Source organism: Pinus tabuliformis, chromosome 7 (genome assembly GCF_031772625.1).
Source record: "Pinus tabuliformis cultivar Carrire ecotype Pingquan chromosome 7, CPIR1, whole genome shotgun sequence".
NCBI lineage: Eukaryota > Viridiplantae > Streptophyta > Pinopsida > Pinales > Pinaceae > Pinus > Pinus tabuliformis.
In genome coordinates this window covers 722,127,766-722,143,384 of record NC_142293.1, presented here as the reverse complement: position 1 = coordinate 722,143,384, position 15,619 = coordinate 722,127,766, and positions in this window count along the sequence as shown.

Sequence of the window (15,619 nt, the reverse complement as noted above, 5' to 3'; positions counted from 1 at the left end):
CATTATTATTAACTACTTGTGGTCCCTTACATGACATGGGTTAACCACCTTATTTATTACTATGGCCCATCCCATTATTACATTATTACCTTGGGTACCTCCCTTGGTACCCCATATTATCCCCCCTAGGTATATAACACAATCTTACTAACTTGTGAAATTAGTATTTATACACGTCAAAGTTGATTATCGCTAGATTGATTTAGGTTTTAGTTATGACATTATCTATTATAGGCCTGATTCAAGGGTCTTCCTCACAAAGTATTTGCACTAATTTGTGGGCTCTTACAGGCTTTTTAAGTGTGTTGGGTTTTCTTTTCGGTACTATTTTGATGTTGTTGGATAAAATCTTCAGGGGATACATTGAGAATCTTTTGGGTTTCATTTTGAGCCATTTTCAGACTTCCTGTGTGTTCAAGACATATGGGCTACTTTTCCTGGCTGTGATGGAAGTGTTTTTGTAGACTTGCCTTTGCTACCTTTGAAATCATCTATGTCATTTCTTTGGAGGAAAATATTCTGATTTGATAACCTCTCTGTCATTTCTTTGGAGCAAAATATTCTGATTTTGGACAACGGATGATAACCTAACCTGCTCACCTATGTCATGCATAATTCCATCCTCTTCATGTTTTTATGCCTTGCCTTAGTGCTCTCTCCTTGAAGAATTATTTATGTGATTTTTATAAGGTTGCTTTCCCATGACACAAACTTTTCATTTTTATAAAACACGACTTGGTATGTTGTGCCCATTGATGTCCCTGGTCTATCTTCATACCACTGATCCAAAATTGAAAGGGGTGAACATTGAATATCCAAGATGCAGAAGCAGACTAGACAGATTATAAACACTGCACTGAAATTTTAGCAAAATAGGAAGAGTGCATGCCATACATTAGAAATAAGAATAGCTTTGCCATTAGTTGTGTGGAATAATAATTGGAATACTAGAAAGGGAAAATGATTGGATTTCCAAGGAATACATTTGAATTTTTCCACCTGAAAAACAAAATGAACATGATGACAAAGTGATGTAAAGAAGACTGCAGTTTCATTGCAAAATGATTTACAAAATAGAGTTCTAGAGACCAAGCTCGAGTTCTTTAGCGTATTAGAAATTGGAAAGGTATTACAATTTACCTGTTGATAAGCTTCCCTCTTCGCTTGAAATCCTTTGCCTATACTCTCAACAAGCTAGAAACAACAAACAAAACTAAACAAGTGTGTTTCATTTCGAAACTAACATATTTTATATTTCCTAGTTGTGGGTTTTTTTATGCAGGCTATTTAAACAATGTTTACAATAGTTTCTATCAGTTGTAGGAGTTTATTTAAATAATTTTAGGTTTAGAAATAGAACCCTACATAATCTGTTTCCAATAAAACTATCAATTTTGTCTTAACATCATAGGATCAAATTTTCACTTAAGTCTACATTGTTTGTCTTAATGACCTTGATTTTAGAAACAAACAGGGATTTTTTTTCCTGCATTATTTCTTCCATAGTTGACTGAATTTCATCCTTAATGTAAGATGTAGTGATTGTGTGAAAACTCTTGGTTCCTTTCCTAGCTTATGGGACAATTACTATTAGTGAAATTATGGGACAATTACTATTAGTGAAATTATTGTGGGGCAATGGTTCAGTAAACCAACCTTGTTATAGTCTCCGTGCAACCTATCGAAAGGTCCAGTGCTCAAAATTAACAGGCATAAAGTGAAGTCGGTGGTCTGTATAAAAGGCACATGAGATTGCCTTTGCAAATATTCCCTGGTCAAATATAAAAAATATGATTATAGGCATCTAAATCTATTCCTACTGAAGTCATTATGGTGACATCATGCATGTATGACGCTTTGATTGTACATGATTTTAGAAAAACAATGTCAGTGATTATCACAAGTCATAAATAATAACAAATAAAACTAATGGATTCATAATCCATCTATGTGCACTCATTGCCTCTGTCTTTCATATAATTTTTGTCACGAGGTTCACTCAACTCATTGTTGTAACCTTGATTTTAGAAACAGAGGTATTTTTTTCCTACATTATTTCTTCCATAATACGTTGTCTTAATATAAAGGATAAGTAGTATTATTTTCTTGATCTCTTTTCTTATGATACTGCATATCCCTCTGTAAGTTGTCTCCTCCAGAAGAGAGTATGGGGATATTCCCCAAGAATCATCACTATAAAGTGAATAATTTTTACAGTCACTATTGTATACCTATCCAAACTCGTCGGATTTTACTATTGACTCAAATTTATAATGGCACATAACAAAGAATGTGTTGGCTTCTAAAAAAATAGTTGAGATCTAAAGTATTATGTAAAAGAAAGCTGACCATTTTCTAATTAACATCATATGATATTAATTTAATTAAAAACACCAAAATTAATACTAATCCATTTGAACCCCATAGCTTTTAAGCAACCAGAAGTTAAAATTTTTTATCCCAAATCATTAATTTATGATGAAACTTCAATCATAATTACTAGTGAAAAATACTCATTTGCATAATAGAGTAATTAGTTTAATTATCTGCTGGTTTTGTTTTCTTGGAATTAGTGAATAGTGTTTTCAATCAAATATATATTATAAATATTTGACAGAGGATAATTCCTAAAATTGCAAATCTTAATTGATTAGTTTCATTTAAAAAGTTGAAATCATCAAAACATTAATTCCTAAAATTGCAAATCTTAATTGATCAGTTTCATTTAAAAAGTTGGATGCTATCGACTTGAAAATAATTTTCAATGAGCATAAGATTGCATCCAAATCATCAAAACATTATCAGAGTTCTAATTAAAATTATTAGTAAAAAGAACCCTTATTATTTGTTAGCATACTACCGATATTATCCATGGTTAACCATGGTCAACCATAGAATTTGATTTCTATTACATCTTTGCGCCTTATTTAGATGTGCCTATTCCTATATCGCCATTGTTCCTCAATTTATGCCTTACGGCATTTCCTTTGCAACATCTGGTGCAAATGCTAGTAATTATTACAAGTTTTTTTTTTTTTAATGATAGTAGCTAGGCTTTTGCCATGTATCGAATTTTTTTAATGATTGTATATTGCATTAATTTTGAAATATTAAGGAAATAATTAGTTTTTTTGCATGATTTATTTTTTAATGATCATATATTGTAGTGTTTTTAAAATACTAAGGAAATAATGGTTGTTTGTGTGTCTTTTGTATGATTTATAAAATATTAAGGAAATTATGGTTGTTTGTGTGATTTTTGTATGATTTATGGTGGTTTGTTCAATGTATATATTAATGAAGTGTGTGAGAGAGGAAGAATATAATTATATTGTTAAGCAATAAATATTAAGATAGTTTAAAAATAGAGATAAGTAGCTATATATTTTTATAAAAGAAGATAAATGAAAGACAAGTCTTTTTGAGGGGTGAACCCTCTTTTTCTAATAGAAAAATGTACAAGAATGAGATGAGATGATCAAGGAATTAGATCTTCTTAGTATAGAAATAGGAGACAAATAATACAAATGTAATAAAAGCCTCTAGCCAAAAATATTAGTATATTGATAAAAATATAACTTAATATATAAGGCTTTACGTGGGGCTTTATGCTTAACATAGGGCTTTGTTTAGGGATTAACATGCCACCAGGGAAAATTTTAGGGGCTAATATTCGCAGATGGGCTAATTTTCCATGATTTTACCAAAAAAAAAAAGATTCGTCAAATCCTAGTTTTTCCTAAAAGTGATTCGCCTAAATTTTATAAGAAAAAGTTATTTTACCTTAAAAATCGCCAAAATTTTATAAAGACTATATAAAATCAATAGAAGTTTGAATATTTTTAATGAAACATCACTAAGCATTTTATAGTTTTCATATTATCGATTAGTAAGATTCGCCAAGGTTTCTAATCTTTAAGATAAATTTCCATCCTTAAAGTTTTCCTTGCATGCCACTCCCCTTCAGACAAGTGTTTTCCTCACACTTGATTAGTTGCAGATGATTTTGCATGAAGAAATCATCTTTTTGTGTTGCTTTAAGATAAATTTGCATCCTTAAATTTTTCCTTGCATGCCCCTCCCCTTCAGACAAGTGTTTTCCTCACACTTGATTAGTTGCAGATGATTTTGCATGAAGAAATCATCTTTTTGTGTTGCTTTTTTCATTGATAGGTTCTTCCATTTGATGAGGTACTTACTATTTACATGATTTACTAGTTACTTAATACCTATTTGAAGGGCTGTTTCTAGTTCTATATGCTTTTTTCTTCTTCATTAATCTCTAGGAATTGAATTTGAACTAGGATCTTGTCACCATTTATCTCTATTAGGTAAGAAAGGTGGAAAACTAGATCTACATGTGAAGATGTAGGAAACTCCAATTTGTAAGCGATACTTGCAATCATTTGCAACAATTTATAGGGGAAAAAATACTTGGGTGCTAATTTGTATTCCTTTTTTGTTCTTTGAGTGAAATCTATTTGTGTGGATATAGCCTAAAAAATATGCAATTCCACACTCCCAATTCCCTTTCACTATGATACTGATCTTCTTTTTGTTTCATCTATTTTTTGCTATGAATATGTTTCACTTTAATAGTTTGAGAATTTCTTATTGGTGCTCTATGTGGTCCTCCACTGCTTTAACATTTGTGTTATGTTTCAAGGGTGATGTGATAGAAAACAAATGATATCCATAAAAGTTCCATAAATAAGGAATTTTTTTATGATGTATGGAAATATGTGTTGTAACATAATTCTTCCAAAGCAAGCCACTTGACACGTTGTGTATGTTTTCTAGATGAAAAGAAACGAAGATATCCTTCTAGATATTTATTCACAATCTCATTTTTCCCATCAAATTTAAGATAGTAAGATAAGCTTTGAGCCAATTGAGTTCCCAGACAAGAAAATAATTCAATCCAAATTTTTCTAGTGAAAATTAGATCTCTATCACTCACAATAATCTTAGGGATTCCATGTATCTTCTAAATTGTTTCAATGAATGTTGTGGGTACTATACTATCTTTAAAAGAATGAAAAAGAGAGAAAAATTGGCATATTTTGTGAGTTGATTGACTACTACCACGTTGACGTTATTTCCTTTATATTTGGGTTCACTTGTCAATGAAATAAACTAAGTCTATTCTCAATGTTGACTTGGTATAGTTAATGGTTGTAGGAGACTTGGGTTATTGATTTTCTCTCCCCTGTTCTATTGGAAAGCCACATATTAAGCCATAAAAATTTAAACATCATTTTTAATACCTTCCCCAATAAAACCCTTTTTTATCCTTTGGCAAGTTTTCAAGAATTGTGAATTTCCTTGTATAAGAGAATTGTGCAATTCCAAGAGGACCTTTTGTTTGAGGTGGGAAATATTACATAAATATAGGTAATCTTGTTACCATAAAAAAATGTTTCTCTAGATACATTTATCTAGAGTACTTGGGTACTCTTGAAGTTGTTGAATGATCTTACACGCCTTTTGATCTTGCTTCCATTATATCCTTGCTTCTTCTACCAAATTAGTTTATGGAATGGAAATAACACATAGAAAACCCTCTATTTATTCTTTCCTAGAAAGTGATTTTTCCACCATATTGTGTTTTCCATTCTTGTAGACAATTTAAAAGTTGTAAACTATAATCCTTGTAAACCATTTTTGTTTCTCTTCTAAATATTATCATTCTTCCAAGAAGTATTTAAACTACCATGATTTGTTTTTACCTTGAAGTGCCTTCTTATTAGGTTAGGGCTCCAATTCTCAATAGCATGTAATATTACCAACATTTCCTTTTCATAAATGGTTCTGAGTAAGTTATTTCCCTTAGTTATTTCCCTAAGTATATCAATTTGAAAGGAAATGAGCCTTCCTACTTAAATTAAAACTACACATAAGCCATGTCCTAAGGCATAACATTCTGTAATCAAGGTTTTTGTGGGAAATACCGATGTTGTATGCATAACCTCCTTAAGTTTTCAAAAGATTTAGTTCCTTCTTAAGTCCAAGAAAATGCCTTCATTTTTAGCGATTATTGAAAAATATGTGGTAATGGCTTATTAGTCCTATCAACACTTTAAGATTCTTGAAGTTTTTTTGAAATATCCATTCAATTGTATGTTTAATTTTTGTTAGGGTCCACTTTGACCCCTTCCTAAAATACAACATGACACAAATATTCCACTTCTTTAGTCCAAAAGTCCACACTTTGGAATATTTGCATATAATTACTATTATTTTAATAGTTTTAGAGCCATATCTATGTTGTACATGTTCATCCCAATATTTGTTGCAAATTTGTTATCATCAAAAAATAATAACACTAATTTTCTAAGGAAGGGTTTGGAAACAGTAGTTAGTAAGCTTTGGAAAGTTGAAGGTACATTAGTAAGGTTAAGTGACATTGACAAAAACTCTTAATGAACTACATGTGTTCTAAAGGTTATTTCTAGAATGTGTTCTTACCTCACTATGATTCGATGATATCTAGAGTCACTACAAGAAAAAAGGACATTGGTGGGGGTCAAAAAATGTCACCATAAGCTCATTCGTGACAGTCAAAAGAGCCTCCATCACCAAAACTTGAATGTTATCAAAGGTGATGTAACCAAAAGTATAAGTTTTGTGGTGGCATTCAATGTCTATCACCAATAATTATTTATAATGAAGGATAGTGATCGTTACGATTTCATATGTGCAATGGTGATGAAACTTAGTCTATGTCACCAAGACAATTGAACATCACCAAAGGTGGCACTGTCAAAAGTATAGGTGTTGTGGTGACATTCAAGGTCCATCACGAATAATATTATAATGACAAATAGTGACATTCACCATTTCATATGAACAACAATGATTTATTGTGATGGACCTTTCGTGTATTTCTCTATTGATGCATATATATCATGACGTTCATTGATCACCACCATTTCATATTTTTGTGAGGATAAAAAAATGTCACCATAAGTTCGTTGGTGACAGTCAAAAGAGCCTCTGTCACCAAAGGACGCATCATCCAAAGTATAGCTATTGTGGTGACTTTCAAGGTCTGTCACGAATAATGATTATAATGACATATAGTGAATGTCACCATTTCATATGAACAACAAAGATTTATGGTGATGGAACTTTCATGGCCATCACTATTGATGCACATATATGGTGGTGTTCGTTAACCATCACCATTTCATATTTTGGTGAGGGTAGAAAAATTTCACCATAACCTCATTGGTGATGGTAAAAAGAGTCTTTGTCACCAAAAATGATTGTCACCATTCCATATGAATATCAGGGCATGATGGAATTGAACCACCAACCTCCTTCTTGTAAAGCAGGTGCTCTTCCATTGGGCTAGCACCCTTTGAAGAATTATACTTTAAAAAATATGAGACCTTGAAACTTCATAAATTGTAAATTCTACAACTTTCAATAAATGATAAAACTTTGTAAAGTCTTGGCAAATATTTTACTAAACAAGAAAAATAACATCGAAGTTGCAGGTCTCTACCTAATGGTTATGGAAGTTATTAAAAGTGGGTGAAGGGAAAAATAGTTACGTATAAGATACTCAATATGTTAAGTTGAATACTCAATTAGAAGTGAAACTTTAAATAAATTTATAGCCTATAAATGACCTATAATTATCAAACCTAAACTATGAAACTACACCAAAGATTGATTTCTCACCTTGTGAATCATGTAAATATTTTTCACAGCATAAAAATCTACCTTTAAAACACTGTTTTGCATGCCAAAAAGTAAAAAACAATGAATATATAGGATGTAATTATGAATAATGCGCTACATGCTTGAATCCTACTATCTATGGGGTCTACAAAACTAATTCGGAGCACTTCTCGTTATTAATTAATTCAAGATGTAAAAATACAATGATTAATAACAATGATCTTGAAATGTAACCACTAAACAATAGTTGTTAAAACTGTAAGCACAAATTTTGGCTAATATATGTTACACAAAAAAAATATCCAACGGGAATTCAAACACTTCCAAATCCACACCAAGTATGAGTATCCAAAGATGCAATTGCATGGATAGAAGAAAAGCACTCTCTACCTCTCAATGATAACTATGTCCTCCCACAAGTACTTCAACTAGAAAAGGGGTGCAAAGACAAGAAATTCAAAGAAAAAAGAGTTACACAATACAAAAATACACTTCATCCCCTCTCTAATTTAGAGAATAGATCTAGGGGAATAACAAAAAGATCCATAGAGAATAGGATTAGAGTGGGGAAAATAAATATCATAAGCAAAAAAATAGCCAACAACAATATCTACTAATTTTAACATGTGTCCACATGTGCTCAAAGATTAGAGGAAACAAAAAAGCCCACCACGATTGATTATGCACTTGATAAAATGGCATTTACTTATTTAGTAAAAATGAAGAAAATACCAACCTATTTTCTATTGTCCTCTAGAATAAATCCTCTATGTATGGCATTGGGTTTTTGTGCTACAATCTATGCTTACTCTCCAACATTAAAATAAGAGTTCTAAAATTTGTTCCTAAATGTTTGATTTATTTTAGTTTGGGCCAAACCTAGTCAAATCATGTCAAGTTCGGCCAAGATGCAATGATATTTGTTGGGAATTGGATAAACCAATGCTTGTGTGTTTTATGACATGGACTAACTGCCTCTCGTGGATCCTTATCTTTGGTGATGTGATCGTTGACTAACACCTACGAGTTTTGGTCTAATGATAATCATGATTCCCAACAAGTGGTATCAGAGCGTAGGTCACAAGTTTGATACACACCCAGCTTATGTTGGGGGGGGGGAGATTGTTGGACATTGGATAAAACAATGCTCCCCATGTGGTTCGTGACATGGACTAACCACCTCTCATGGATCCTTATCTCTGGCGATGTGATCATTGACTAACACTTGTGGGTTTTGGTCTAACAGTAATCGTGATTCCCAACAAGCTTAATTATCTTTCCCTAAGCTAGCCAACAAGATTGACCCAAGATTTGGAAAAGGAAGTTTGACAGAGATGACTGCTTTGACATATTTTGAAATTTTTTCACTTTCTAGATGTCTCGAAGGGAGAATTTGAACTAGCCTCCTATTACCAAAATGTGGCTAGATAAGCGAGACAAATCAGAACCAATAGTATCCACTAAGAGATTGTGAGTGAGGGGAATTTATTCTACCAAAATATGCTCAGAACTTGCATCTAACTCCATCCATTATTTTTTGTGTTGTTGCATCCATAAGTACAAACACAATTTTGTCATCAAAGAGACTTGAACATTGATATTGGAAATTTCAACACCTCACTGTTACTAACTATGCAAGCCACCATTTCATAATTTATTTTAATTGTGTAGTTTTATGTCAATTTTCTATTCGGGGAAATCCAAAATATTCTTCTTTTTTTAGAAATTTTCTAATGACCCCTCGGTCCATGTCTTACGACTGTGCTCTCCACCGCGATATAATTTTTTTAAAACTCATCTCTTTGAATAAAAAAACTTGTACCATAATATAAATAGGCAACTCGTGTCTTCTAATTCAGAGGTTACCCTAATTAAAGGTCACTCTCCACATTTTGGCCCAGATATGAATTCGTACATGTTAACTAGGATTGGATTTAGAGTTTACAACATTTGAGCATGCTAGGATTTGTTTCTGGTGAACCTTTTCCACCCTTAGTGCCACAATGGAGTGTTCTATTTTTCCTTGTCTTTTTTCCTTGGCTAAGGGGTGTTATTGGAACTAGAGGACATGATATATTGATCATTTTTTCAAAAACCATGAAGGAAAATCCATTAACTTCTTGGTCCAAACCTATGGAACAATGCTAGAAAGAATATGATGTGAACTTATAAATAGGTTTTTCTCATGAAGTGGAGAAATGACATCAAATCAACATTGGTGAGATCGATACATTTCATTATGAAGATCACAAAGATAATTTTATGAATATGTCCATGGGGTATCATGACACTCCCAATGGTTATTATTTTCTAAAATATTATGTTGACACTAATTGGATTTCTTACAAATTTATAATTTTTCTAAGAGTGATTGAGAGTGATTGATTAAGGTTGAAGAGGATAAAATTAAAGTAATTGAGAAAGTTGAATAGTTACAATAGTGTTGTAAGCCAACATATCACCACATACTCTTTTATTAGTAGCAGGTTGTGTGGCTATTTTGAATTAGTATGCATGTATACATACACATGATATGGTCATGGATACAAAGGAAATGGATTTTGTTAGTTCATGCTTTTTGGGATTACCAATCAATCCAAAGGGGCATGTGAAGTTTTTCAAGCATGTATATTGTCTTATCAATGTGTCAACTCTCAATTCCTTCACATTCATGGACTATTGTATGCCACCTAGATGATTCCTTGTGAAGCTTCTTTATTCCTTGATTTCATTCACCTGGATCTTGAGTTTAGGTGCGCAGACAATGCCTATTATTCAACATGTCTTACCTCTGCACTATCCTTAACATTATCATTATCTTAACATGCAAATTGCATGGAATGAGATGGAGAGTAAAGTTATTATATTGTTTAATATTGTTCCAATATCATGCATGGAAAATCCCTACCACAACGATCTTGCTTGTTCTGCTGATGAGTTTGTTAAAATGGTTTCCAATTGGCATATAACACATCATCTCCTTCTAGTTGCGTGTATACTCAGGGTGGTTGACTTTTCAAGGGGAATGGATGTGATCCAAAATGATACTAAATTATTTCTTACAAAACTCACATTCATGACGATTGTCAAAATTCTCGTACCGAGCAATATGTCATGATAGCCTTCCATTCTCTACCTAAGTTAGCTAATGTTCTTTGTCAATAGATGTCAATGAAGAAACTTAATCCAACACGGTTGATGGGAATGATTATAATATTCAGCCACACATGGAGAACATTGAATATATATCAAGTCAAATCTACTAGGCGACTAGGAAAGATTTAGAGAAAAGATGGTCTCTATAAAGTTATTACAAAGACTTTAACGGTGTGGAAGACTGACTATTATACTCATACTCATGCCATCACTAAATATAGGCCACATGATAGATACACGTAGAAGCTCACCTTGGTCTATATATAAACGAAGGCTTGGGTTCTCATGACCAACAACTCAAGGATGGATGAGACTCCTCCAATGGCGCTCTTCACTATGGCATTGTTTTGCTTCATGGAAACATAAATAATACCTCTGGATGAGGCTAACTACTACTATTACAAGTCTCCACCACCACCATCCCCATCTCCTCCTCCTCCCTATCACTACAAGTCTCCGCCACCACCATCCCCATCTCCTCCTCCGCCTTATCACTACAACTCCCCGCCACCTCCATCCCCATCTCCTCCTCCCACATATCACTACAAGTCCACTCCACCACCATCCCACTTCCCGCATCCCCCATATCACTACATGTCCCCTCCACCTCCATCGCCAAGTCCACGTCCTCCTTATCACTACAAGTCCCATCCTTCAATAGCCATTGGTTTCCATTCTATTTTTTTTATGAAAACTTAACCCATTCCAATGATTTTACAAGGTTTATCATCACCCAGATGAAACTATCCAAAATCTCCTTGAACATAATCATGAAAGTGTTTCATATTAGGTGTGGCATGGAATGAGGCCCCTGAATCTAGCACCTAGGCATCAATAATATTTTCTAATGAAAGAACCAAAGGATCTTGCAAGACATCACCTGTCACATGTGATTCATGATTGTTTTCTTCTTGTGTGTCTCCTTCTTTTCCCCTTTGAGACTTACAGTCTTTCTTCTAGTGTCCTTTCTTCCTGCATTTCCATCACATTATCCCTAATCTGGACTTGGATCTACCTTTCCTTGACTTACTATGATATCCTGAGCTCTTTCCTCTTTCCATTTTTCTTCCCCTAGTCTCTGCAGTCAAAGCATTACATGATGTCTCACCAGAGCTTTTCCATCGCATTTCCTCACTAAGGATGGCACCGACAACATCATCAAACTTTAAATTACTATATTCAAAGATAGAGTTACTAATGGACATAACTAAGCCATTCCAACTTTCTAGCAATGAGCACATAAATAACAGAGGCATAACTTCATCATCAAATTTTACTCCTACAGAACTTAATTGAATGGTAACTGTATTAAATTCCTTTAAATAATCAGAAACAGATCCACCTTTTGACATCTTCATATTAAATAAATGCTTCATAAGAAATACCTTGTTTAGGTATTTGATGTATAAGAAGAAGTTTTACAACATGGAATCCAAGGGGCTTCCTAAGATTGCTTCTAACTTTAGTCAAAATCCCCACATCTGCCTCAAGCGTTGGTGGCATAAACATGCCTAGTCTTGGGTCAACCACTGGGCGATAAAGGAGGAGATCCTCATGGGAATCATGGATAGTGTCAAAGATACTATTACCTCAAAATTTAATGATACACCCTGGGATGATAAGGAGTTGGAAGGTAAAAGGAAGCTAATATACTATAAGGAGGTGATCAACCTCACCCTTGATAATCAGAATTATCTCCTTGTTTTGACCAACACTAAGAAAAAAATGAACATCACTAGGATAAGAACTAATTCTCATGAGCTTTGTAGTGAAACTGGGTGGTGGTCTACTCCAAAGGCTCCCTAGGAGGATAGAAACTGTCAACTTTGCGATACTAAGAAGGTGGAAGATGAAAAACACTTCTTTTTAGACTACCCAACTCTTACTCACATCCGCTCTCATTTCCCTAACCTCTATCACACTTCCAATATTCTTGACTTGTTAAGTCATCCCAATTATAGTGATAATAGTGCGCTTCTTTTGATCATACAAATAAGATTTTGAAGAATCACAATTAAATTCTTTTTTTTTTAAAGGTTCGATACACAATTAAATTAGTCTTAGTTCGTTGTCATTGTTGTCATCATCATCCATTCGATACACAATTAAATTGGTCTGTCACAGCCACAGCCAAATATTATTAATAACATATATTTCAATATTATTAATAAAAACAGTTTCAAATCTTGTAATTTTTTTCAGTTGGATCACGGATTATGTATACAACTAAAAATAATAGGTTGATTAAGTATAAATTATTTATTAATTTTTATAGTTTAAAAAATGAAAAATGTGAAAACTCTATTTTAAATTAGACCACACCGTAGTTAATTAATTATTACTATTCAAATCAAACCAAATAAATTTTAAATCGTTGTATTTTACTAGGCATAAATTGAGAACTTTGGAATATTCACGAAAGCTTTTAGAACGTTAAGAAATTAAAATAAAATCAAATATGTAAGGCTCATGCAATAAACTTGTTTCATTATATTATTTAGTTATTCACGAGGAAGAATCTCATCCTGTGGTTTGACACAAGAAAAGATGTTACGCGATATGCTTAAATAATAATAATTTATTAAAGGATTTAAGGCAGACAAACATGTAGTATATTGCACAGTTATTTACAGATGTAAGGAAGGAAATTAGACAGAAAAATGTAGGACATAAAGTGCCTTTTTAATTCATGATTCACGGGCACATTTGTGATGAAGCAACGCGCAAAAATTGAACCAGTAACTGACTAAAAACTATGGATCGTAGGAAAATAGCTCTTGGAGGCGGCGCTCTAACAATGCAAAGTTGTCATGTCACTTGATCAAACTCAATCGGCTTCTCTCCTCCAAACAATTTGCCTGCTCGCCTGATGATACCCCCGCTTCTGAAAACCACTGTGTAGTCTTCATCTTCATCTCTCTTGCATTTTACCCACGCGTATGCTGAATAAAATAGTAATTTCTCCTGCGGCCCATAACCAGCTATTATTGTTTTCAATATCCTGCTTGCCCTTAGCTATGTATCATGCGACACACCAATGCTATTTTCTAAAACATATTTAGCCATCTTTTCATACACATCATAGTCCTTCACAATATCCCATCTACAAATAAAGAATTTCTTAGCTCCCTTGAATCTCCAAGTACTAATTAATGAAAATCAAGAAGTACTAATTAATGAAAATGATGATGAAATGAGTAAGAAATACCCTAGCCTGCTTCGCCTGTCAGCATCACATCCTCGTCAGCTGGCTCGGTGATTGCAGTATAGTGAGGCCAGTAGTAGGCATGATCATAAACATTCCTCACGTCTTCTCCATGTAAAGTGCCTTGTTGAATAAAACCGGTTGGATTGTCTGGAGACGCTACAATTTGTACAAATCTGGTGGATTTAGAGGAGAAATTTGTTAGGATATTCCAACACATAGGAAATAGTTAAGTATAACTTGGTCTAATGTAGATTTAGGTAAAGTGTGTTTCTTTACTATGTTCTTTTGTAACTTATAATCCGACGGTCATGATATGATATTTAGTGATCCGACAGTTCATCCTCTACTCAGTATTAGCGACACTTTACCCATGGCTTAGCACTCGATTGGTCCATGATCTCTATTTAAAGAGCATGGAGGATCATTTGTAGGGTAATCGTTCATGAGAGAAGCTTATGTAAATTTTCATTCTTTTATAAATAAATTTCCTGAAGTTGCCACGTTGGCTCAGGCCACGGACTGTTTCCCTCTTTGAGGGTTTTAACCACGTCAGCAATACTGGTGTATTGATCTGTGATCTGTTTGTGAGCGGTGTCCTTTGGTGTTCTGTCAGAGGAAATTACCCTGTCAATTCCTACATGGTATCAGAGCTATTTGAGGGCCGCACCCATTGGTGATCCAAATTTGAAGCCGGTAGAACTGCATCCGATTGTCGTTTCCTAGATCTACTTTTACTGACTACTTTCAGGCTGAGAGGACTACTCTATTGTGTTAGGAGCATATGTTCCGATGAGGAACCCCTTTCGTTTGACGTGAAAAGGTTTTTGGTAGCCCTAGCTACATCATTTTTAAGATCTGGAGGTATACAGTGTTTATTTGCAGTTTTTAGCTATTTTCTCTCTATTTATTTTAGTTTATTTAGCTCTTTGTTTTTTTCATTACCGGATCTATACCTTTCGTTTCTATGTATGCTCTTTGCCCTGTGACTCTGTGCGATCTGAGCAAATCAGAAACAGAAAGGAAGGATTTTTCTCATGCGTAGCCTCTTTTTCGCCACGCCTTAGTGTGATCTCGGAAAGTCAGAAACATTGAGGAAAATATTTAGTTTCCGGCTAAATCTAACTTCAAGCCGTAAGGTTTGTTTTTTTTGTATGTCCATGTTGGGTTTTGTGTTTTTTTGTTTTGTTTTAATCTAGCTCACTTGGTCCAAGTCTACTTTATGAGAATAGAGGTCTTGAGTTCAAGTCTTTCTTTTTGTTGAGCTAATTAGATTAAGTTTGGAAAGGGGGTGGATTTTTTTTTAAATATAACATTATCACTCATTTCCGCACATTCCCTCACTTCATCGGCATATTCAACAAACTTTTCTTCAAAAAGCCATAACTTCTTCATCCGGAAGCCGTTTTTAGAGCCGTTTTTTTTAATCAACCTAATGTTTCAAGATCTTTCCATTGGAACACTTAGTTTTAGCATCTATAGCTTCAGTTTCTGTTAAAATGGAAATTCCATGCCAATTTATTCCTGACAGCACCAACTACTTCCAATGGTGGTCCTATATTTTGGATT